Consider the following 10,000-nt stretch of genomic DNA (forward strand, 5'->3'; position numbering starts at 1 on the left):
AAACTTACAGGGATTAACTGTTAAGTAAAAAGCTGGAAATGATTAAATTTTAGAAGGTCAAGGTCAAAGGTTAAGGTCACGGTTAAAAAAATATCCAATTCACGTAATCAGCCATAAGTTCGGACATCGTTGTCACAGAGACTTCAAACTTGGTTCATATTTTTAGTGTATGAAAATCCACGCCAATTAATACATGTGAAGGTTAAAGGTCAAGGTCGAGCAAAAAAGTCGAGAAATAAGCTGCCGTGGCGGGGGTCTGCACTCTACTGAGTGCGCCTTCTATTTTATGGGTGTTATCGGGGCTATCTCTATCTTTATCAGTTGGATAATTACTTTATTCTTATTCAAAAAAAAAAAAATAAGCTTAATATGATGTTCAGGATAACATGGTGAAACGATATTTATGAATTATAAAAAAAATAATAAAATCATCATCATCATCATCTCCTCCTACACCTATTGACGCAAAGGGTCTAAATTAGCTTTCGCCAGTCGTCTCAATCTTGAGCTTTCAAATCAATACTTCTCCATTCGTCATCTACTTCGAGCTTCATAGTCCTCAGCCATGTAGGCTTGGGTCTTCCAACATTATATGGGAGTAAAATAATGATATGAACGCACATAAAAGAACTCATAAATAGCATTGACGTAATATAAATAATAATGGAGACAACGAGAGAAAAATTCATCATAAAATGATGATTGGTTGATTGATTGAGATTGTCCTGGCATAAAATAATGATGAAGACACAAGAAATTATTCCTCTTGTATCACTTATAAATTTCTTTAATATAGATAAAACTATAAAAAGAGAAATTCCCAAATTTAATTAAGTTGAATAATTCCTTTAGTAATCAATAATAAAATTAAATTAATTTTAAAATTTTATCATATTGGATGACCCTTCCAATAAGTGGTTTAGCTAAGGGGGGGGGGGGGGGGGGGGGGTAACGGGGGGGTCATTCTTGAACCCCCCCTCCCCCCCGCCCCAACTGACCTCAAAGAGAGGGCGATTTCCAAACCAGGTTTCCAGTTCCTAGACGTATGGTATCGAACTCACGACCATAGCCGGACTAACATGAAATCATGCCCGATGTTAAAGGTTTACATGTCACTCATGAATAGCAGAGGCAAGGGACAGTGACAATGCCCTAGAGACTGACAATAAAGCCATATGATCAATGCCCAAGACTCCTCTCCACCCAAGCTAGGACCAGGGAGGGCCAGGTAATGGATGCGGATGACTCAGCAGGTAGATATGTAGGCTGCCCTAAACCCCACATCCCTAGCTCGCAAGGATGGTGAGGTTGAAGCGACCAAAGAAACTAACGAGAAGCTATCGAGTTCGAACGGGACTCGAACCCCAGTCCAGCAGAACGCCAGGAAGGGATGTTTCCAATAGACCACCACAATCCCAAGAGATAAAATTTTGACAGATAAATCGTATTCTAATAATGGAGTAACTATTGCATGCACCTACCTGGAATTTGTTGATGCATAGGCCTACCTGGCGTGGGGAAACCTACCTGCGTGTGTGTGTGTGTGTGTGTGTATGCGAGTATATACGTTGTTTATTTTTCCCAGAAATAGCTTTTCAACTTTTCAGCAACAAAAAGCGCAATCTCTCTCTCTCTCTCTCTCTCTCTCTCTCTCTCTCTCTCTCTTAAAATCCATAATTTTACACCATATTCCCAGCATTATCTAAAATCCCATTTTCTATTTTTCCCATTTTCTTTTCGGCGTTTGGGGGCCTATAAAAGATTTAAAAGCTTAGAGCCCAATCCAAGAGATAACTTTAACAATGGGTAAAACATTTCCAAGGGGGGAAATCTCTCTCTCTCTCTCTCTCTCTCTCTCTCTCTCTCTCTCTCTCTCTCTCTCTCTCTCTCTCTAGTTTATCTACGAAAAGGAGAAACGTTTGAGCGTACATAAGGGAATTCACTTTGTAAAATGTTCCCCTCAGTGATGTCTTTTTCTAGATATAAACTCACCCCAACTTGACTGTCAAAACCAGTTGGAGTATTTGCTTTTTCAACGTTTTAGACCATAAAGGACAGAAGTCAGAAAGCAACATAGTTGACGCCGCTGGTCTGTAAGAAGGAACACTAGGAAGAACAATTTCTTCTATAGTGGGATTTCGTTCAACCCGCAATTCCTCCAATATTTGTGGACTTGTACAGCATAGTGTAGGAGATATCAGAAATATCATGCAAAAGATGGTATAAGCATCAAATTTGGCACATTTGTTCCCTAAGTATGAGGAGTTTTGGCCAATTGAACAATTTGAAATTCAAGATAGCGGTCAATTTTCAAGATGGCCATTTTTCCATATGACAGCCATTTTTCAAGATAGTGGCCATTTTTCAAGAAGGCCATTTTCCAACATGCTGGCCTTTTTTCAAGATGACAACCCTTTTTCAAGATAGCGGCTCTTTTTCAACATGGAGGTCATTTTTCACGATGGCCTCCAAATCAAACACTCTAAGTCAATCTTTAGCTTAGAAGTAGATTTCATTGTTTATAAAGCACACTAACACATTTACCCTAAGAATTTACTGTTTATAAAGTAAACAAATGTATATGTTTCGAGATTTTACTGCTTGTAAACCGCATTGGCTCGCGGGTTAAAATAGATGAAGGTCTTTGCGTGTGACGGAGTACATTTACCTCCAAAACTTTCAAATGAATGATGTTGGTAAAGTTTAAAGGCTGTAAAGGCCGCTCATGAATGGCACAGGCAAGGCACAGTGACGCTGCCCTAGCAAGCAGAACAATGCTCTAGAGACTGACCATATATACATAAGATCAGCACCCAATTCCCCTCTCCATCCAAGCTAGGACCAGGGAGGCAAATTTAAAAGACTTGATTGGGCTTAGCACTTTCGTCTAAATGGTGACATCATCGACCTCGTATTTCGTATTTTGAGTCAGTTGACTTCACCAATAAGACGAAAGTGCTAACTCAAATAAGTCTTTTAGATTTGCATTTCATTGATTTAATACATATATATATGTTTGTACGTGTGTGTGGGTTTATTACCATGTCATAAATTTCATCAAAATGCAATAAAAGCAAGAGAAGACTTTCCTTTGCCTCAAAATCATCATCTCCGTTGCATCTGGCAAAGACAAGACAGGAGAACAGCAACCACCACAGGCAGCTGGCTGTCCTCTTAAGCAACGTCTCCAACGTCTTCTTTTGCGGGTTTTCTCTTCCCGGAAACTTTGATCCTCTTTTCTCTTACTGGAAGGCGAGCAGCTTCCAAAAAGGCCGCAAGATGAACCTGGAAACTGGAGTGAACTCGGGTGGAAGATGGCAAGTCGCTGCCAGAAGATGCAGGAGATGGCTAGACTCTGCCAGAAGACTTGGGGACCCTGAAGCATAGCGGCCTCAGGATCCAGGGTTCTCCTCTGGATCCTGGATTCCAGGAGGGCTTCAGTCCATTCCAGGAGACTTTGAGTCACGTCCACTTGTTGGGTTAAATTCGTCCCTGTCTAGACCTATTTTCTCGGATTTGTTTCAAGAGTTGTGAATTTTTTAGTGAGGTTTTTGATATATGAATTTTCAGGGGGACGTTTTGAAGTCTCCGTTTTGGTCTATACTGGCGACTTGTAACTTCTTGATTTTATCTTTCAAATAAAATGACTAAGACCAACATAAAACCAAACTAAGGTTAATCATTAACACGTCTCAAAAGAAGGCTATGTAAACTATGATAAAGAAATAAAAAAAAACATATTGCATTATATATATATATATATATATATATATATATATATATATATATATATATATGTGTGTGTGTGTGTGTGTGTGTGTGTGTGTATGTGTATGCATGTGTATATGTATGAATAAATATATACAGTATATATTTTGAATATATTCTATGAAACATTCGAGTCAAATTTTGAAATCGTAAAAGTCTTTATCGATAGAGTACTACAAAAGCGTATGATTTTTAAAATCCTCTACAAACCTGATAACTTTGGATGTTTAGTAGCAAATATTTTAATTCTCATTTCAGAGGGTTAAATCTCCATCCTCACCCAGGCTCGCACCAGGGGAAACCAGGCAGTGCTGCTTGTACATTAGAAAGTAGGTCATAATTGACGCTCCACCACGAAACCTCCCTTCCTACCCTACTGGGATAGTAAGATCGTGTCCCCAGTAAATTCTATTAAGTCATGAGCGGGGATTGAACTAGGAGTCCAAAGTAACGATTTGCTAATCCTTAAACAGAAGAATGACACAGGGATAGTAGGATTATATCACTGTTAAATTCTATCAAGCCATGAGCGGGGTTTGATCTAGAAGCCCAAAGTAGAAAAGATTCATTAATCCATAAACAGAAGGTTGATACAGGGACAGTACGGTAGTGTCACCATTAAATTCTATTAAGCCCTGAGCGGGGCTTAAACTAGAGGTCCAAAGAAGAAACGAGTAGCTAATCCATATACTGGAGGTTGATACAGGGACAGTAAGGTAGTTTAAAAGGATCAAAGGTCGCTCATGAATGGCAGAGGCAAGGGACACTGACATTGCCCTAGCACTCAGGACAATGCCCTAGAGACTGACTATATATTATATGATCAGCGCCCAAGCCTTCTCTCCACCTAACCTAGGACCAAGAAGGGCCAGGGAGTGGCTGCTGATGACTCGGCAGATAGACCTATAGGCTCCCCCAAACCCCCTAACCTTAGCTCACAAGGATGGTAAGGTTGCAGACACTAATGGCACTAACAAGTCAGAGCGGGACTCTAACCCCCGTCTGGCAAACACCAGACAGAGACGTTACCAATCGGGCCACAACAATCAGGTTACCAATAATTTCTATTAAGCCATGAGCGAGGCTTGAACTAGTAAGCCAAAGTCCTTTGCAGTTGCTAATCCATAACCAGATAATGTTATGGAAGCGATCACGATATTTTCGTATCTGCTTTGGATATCAATATGGCCAAAGAAACGTCGTAAAACCAACATTACTTTTTCTTTAAAAATGGAGACTTTTCTTGATTTGGCTTCAACTTCAACCAGTCCATTATTTCCAGATCTCAGCTTAAACTGGTGCCAAGAACCATAACGTTTTCAGCGTTGGCTGGAAAGTAGAGAACCAAGTGCCAAAATTGGAACATTCTCCAGAGGGTGGAATGTTTAGTTATGTTTACTCTTTGGACATTTAAAAGTCCATTTCAAAATCACTTTTAACTGTTTCCAAAATAACTGCTTCTCAGTTCTTTTTAATGTCTCGACCAACTTGATTTTCCAGTTTATTTTAAGATTATCAAAAGTTATAAAATACTAAAAAGAAAATTATAACAAAGACTTTTTCGAAATCTCATTGCTAAACTAGTTTTTCAACAACTACAGTTTTTCAAACATTGGGTTAACTATATCTGTTAGAAGTATGAAGCAAAATAGGCCTAATAACCATTGCATTTATATAGGCCTTCTTTTCATTTTTTTTTCTTAAAATTAGGAAAGACGAAACATCCCAAGAACTTATCAATTCCATTCAGTGAAGTAGAGTAATCATTATTATTATTATTATTATTATTATTATTATTATTATTATTATTATTATTATTATCATCATCTAAGCTACAACCCTAGTTGAAAATGCAAGATGCAATAAGCCCAAGGGCTCCACTAGGGAAAATAGCCCAAAGAGGAAATTAAATAAGGAAATAAATAAACTGTAAATGAAGTAACGAATAAATATAAAATACATTAAGATCAGTAACAACGTTAAAATAGATCTGTCATATACAAACTATGAAGAGACAATTAAATCAGCCTATTTAATATAAAAAAAAGTTCCCTGCAAGTTTGAACTTCTGAAGTTTCACAGATACAACTGAAGAAAATATTGTTAACAAACAAGAAGTATAGAATAACAAAACGAAACTAGAGTGGCACTCAGTAGAGCGCAGACCTCGGGCCGCGGCAGCTTATTTCTCAACCTTGACCTTGACCTTTGATCTTAACATGTATTAACTGACGTGAATTTTCATACACTCAAATATGAACCAAGTTTGAAGTCTTTGTGACAACGATGTCCAAACTTATGGCTGATTATGTGAATTGAACATTTTGCTTGACTGTAACATTGACCTTTGACCTTGAACTTCCAAAATTTAATAATTTCCAGCTTTTTACATAACAGTTAATCCCTGCAAGTTTCATTACTTTACGATTAAAATTGTGGACAGGAAGCTGTTCACAAACAAACACACAAACAGGGGCGAAAACATAACCCCCTTCCAACTTCGTTGGCGGAGGTAACAATACTGGGCTATTTTCCCTGTTGGAGCCCCTGGGCCTATAGCATCCTGATTTTCCAATTAGGGCTGTAGCTTAGCAAGTAATAATAATAATAATAATAATAATAATAATAATAATAATAATAATAATAATAAGCAAGTAATAATAATAATAATAATAATAATAATAATAATAATAATAATAATAATAATAATAATATCAACAAACAAAACGTTTCGAAAAACAGAAAGAAACAATACGAAGAATCAAATGTCACCCACAGGAATGAGAGAAGATATTCGTCTGAATTGTGGAATAGATATCGAAGTTACGTCCAGGAAATTTACGATTATTTTGCTAGAAGGGATGCAATATTCTGCTTGCATACAAGCTCCAATAGTCTTGTAATCAGAAAGCAATAGACTATATCACCCCTCCATCACCCCAGAATCCTGTCACCCCTGCTAGGAAAGAAAGGTGGAATAATTAAGTTATTTTTGCAATTATTAAGACAAAGATTTTCTGTTCTTGGACGCGGAAATATTCTGATAAATATTATGATAAATAAAACGAAAATTAACTATTTGTAAGTAGTTCTTTCCGTATATTTCATATCAAATACAGTTTCACTATTTCATTAAGTAATTTTACATAACCGAAGTAAAATTATGAATGATTGATAAACTATTTCACCAACTTTTCGTAAGTATTATTATTATTATTATTATTATTAGCTAAGCTACAACCCAAATTGGAAAAGCAAGATGCTATAAACCCAAGGGTCCCAACATGGGAAACATCCTGGTGAGGGAAGGATATAAGGAAACAGATAGAATAGAGTGCCTGATTGTACCCTCAAGCTAGAGAACTCTAATCCAAGAGAGTGGAAGATCATGGTACAGAGGCTATGACACTACCTATGACTAGAAAACAACGGTTTGATTCTGGAGCTAATAATAATAATAATAATAATAATAATAATAATTTTCCATTGAAATTGAAGTGAACTCGGTCTCAGAAATGAGAATAGCCGGACGATGACGTCACTGAAATCCAAGGAGATAGAACAACCTCTTACAACACGAGTGCACGACATCAACTTTTTGGTATTCGGGGGAATCAGATTTTGCAACGCCAAAATTTCGAGTCTTTTAAGCCATGTTTTGGGTGTTAAACATCCTGCAAGGTCGCTCGTTGTTGCCAAGGAGGGGAATTTATCTCTTTCAATTCCTTCTTCCATTTTGTGCTTAGTAAGTTTGAAGCGATTTGGGATAATGGAGATTTGAGAATTTTTAGGTGAATATATATATATATATATATATATATATATATATATATATATATATATATATAGGTGAATATATATATATATATATATATAAGTGAATATATATATATATATATATATATATATATATATATATATATATATATATATACATACATACATACATACATACATATATATATATATATATATATATATATATATGCGTGTGTGTGTGTTATATGAGCGTATTATTATTATTATTATTATTATTATTATTAGCTACGCCAAAACTTTACTTGGGAAAGCAGGACGCTATAAGCCCAAGTGCTCCAACAGGGAAAATAGCTCAGTGAGGAAAGGAAATAAGGATAAAAACAAACAAGAGAAGTAATGAACAATATAAAATATTTTAAGAACAATAACAACATTAAAATAGATCTTTCATATATAAACTATAAAGACTTAAAAAAAAAAACCCAGGAAGAGAAATAAGATTGAAAAGAGTGCCTGAGTGTACCCTCAAGCAAGAGAACTCTAACCCAATATAGTGGAAGACCATGATACAGAGGCTATGGCACTACTCCAGACTAGAGAACAATGGCTTGATTTTGGAGTGTACTTCTCCAAGAAGAGCTGCTTACCATAGGTAAAGAGTCTCTTCTACCCTTAACAAGAGGAAAGTAGCCACTGAACAATTATGAGTGAAGAAGAATTGTTTGGTAATCTCAAGTGTTGTCAGGTGTATGAAGATAGAGGAGAATGTGGAAGGAATAGACGAGATTATTCGGTGTATGTGTAGGCAAAGAAAAATGAGCCGTAACGAGAGAGATGGATCCAATGTAGTAGTGTCTGCCCAGTCAAAGGACCCAATAACTCTCTAACAGTAGTAACTCAACGGGTGGTTGGTGCCCTGGCCAAGCTACTACCTACAAGCATTATCATATACTGTGGGTGTTCATGTGACAGAACATGTCCTTTTTCCCTACCAAATACGAGATCAGCGCATCCCACATTTCCCTCAAACATTATCAGAAATAGATATTTTTCCATCACAATGACGTGAGGAAAATGGTTAGACCAAGAGCGGTTCACATCGAGTGGCTGGTTCTATTTCAACACAATTCCTGTCATGGCTCTTGGAGAGATACGCCCACCTCAGTATCATATCTCTCTCTCTCTCTCTCTCTCTCTCTCTCTCTCTCTCTCTCTCTCTCTAACTAACTAACTTAGTGATTAGTCGACAGTGCTGAGGTGCAGACCTATTTCATTAGGACTAGAAAGGACAAATTTATTGATGGTGGGAGATTTTTGTCTGATCGCTCACTGCAAACCAACCTAGTATGCGTTATCTTCGCCGTCTCTCTTCGTGTTTTAAAATGATTATTCCGAGACTTCTTCTTCTTCTTCTTGTCAGGGAAAGTGGATCCAATAACTTACAAGCAGGGTAACTCTGACGTCGTTTTGCTTTTGAGGAAGAAGAAGAAGAAGAAGAAGAAGAAGAAGAGAGGTGGAGGTGGGTTCTTCCGTATACCAGATTGTGAAAGTGGTTGCTGCTATATTGTAGAAAATGTATTTCAGACAAACAGACCGACAGAGTTATGAAAGAGATACAAACGACATTGAATAAGGTAATAGTTAATAGAATGTCTCTCACACTACAAGAATTATAGTGTGACATAGTGGCTGTTAGTTACTAACAGAGAGGCGAGCTGATGTGCTACTTTATTGAACAAGATAGCGAGCTTATATACGAACATTTGAGGGCAACAAAGGCACAAAAACTCAAAATATGTGAAACATGCAATGGCAAGCTTAAACAGGTTTTTCTATTATCAGAGAGGGAGAGAGCGAGTTACAAAAAAAATGCAGTAGCAATACATTGTATGAGCGTGTATGAAACACGTGCGGTACAATAGCATACATTCGTACTTTAAAGGCCGCTCATGGATGGCAGAGGTAAGGGACAGTGACATTGCTCTATCAAGTAGGACAATGCCCTAGAGACTAACCATATATACATAATGATCAGCGCCTAAGACCTTTCTCCACCCAACCTACGATCAGGGAGGGTCAGGCAATGGCTGCTGATGACTCAGCAGATACACCTATAGACTCCCCCCAAAATCCCCATCCTTAGCTCACATGGATGGTGAGGTTGCAGCGACCAAAGGCACTAACGAGTTTGAACAGGACTCGAACCCCAGTCTGGCGATCACAAGGCAGAGACGTTACCACATAGGCCACCACAATTCCATACTAAAAATACTATTTACGGATTGTCTGCAATAATTTTCAATCGTACCATAGCAATATTGACCAACAACATCCGACTAACAACCAGAATGGTAAATCCCGAGAGGCATTTTAGATTATTACAACCACCAACCTCCTTTCCTCACCACCACCACAGAGCTTCCCAACTACACCTTCTTCAGGCAACATTATCATGGCGTTCAAGCTCCGCCCC

This window comes from Palaemon carinicauda, chromosome 32 (assembly GCF_036898095.1).
Source record: "Palaemon carinicauda isolate YSFRI2023 chromosome 32, ASM3689809v2, whole genome shotgun sequence".
NCBI lineage: Eukaryota > Metazoa > Arthropoda > Malacostraca > Decapoda > Palaemonidae > Palaemon > Palaemon carinicauda.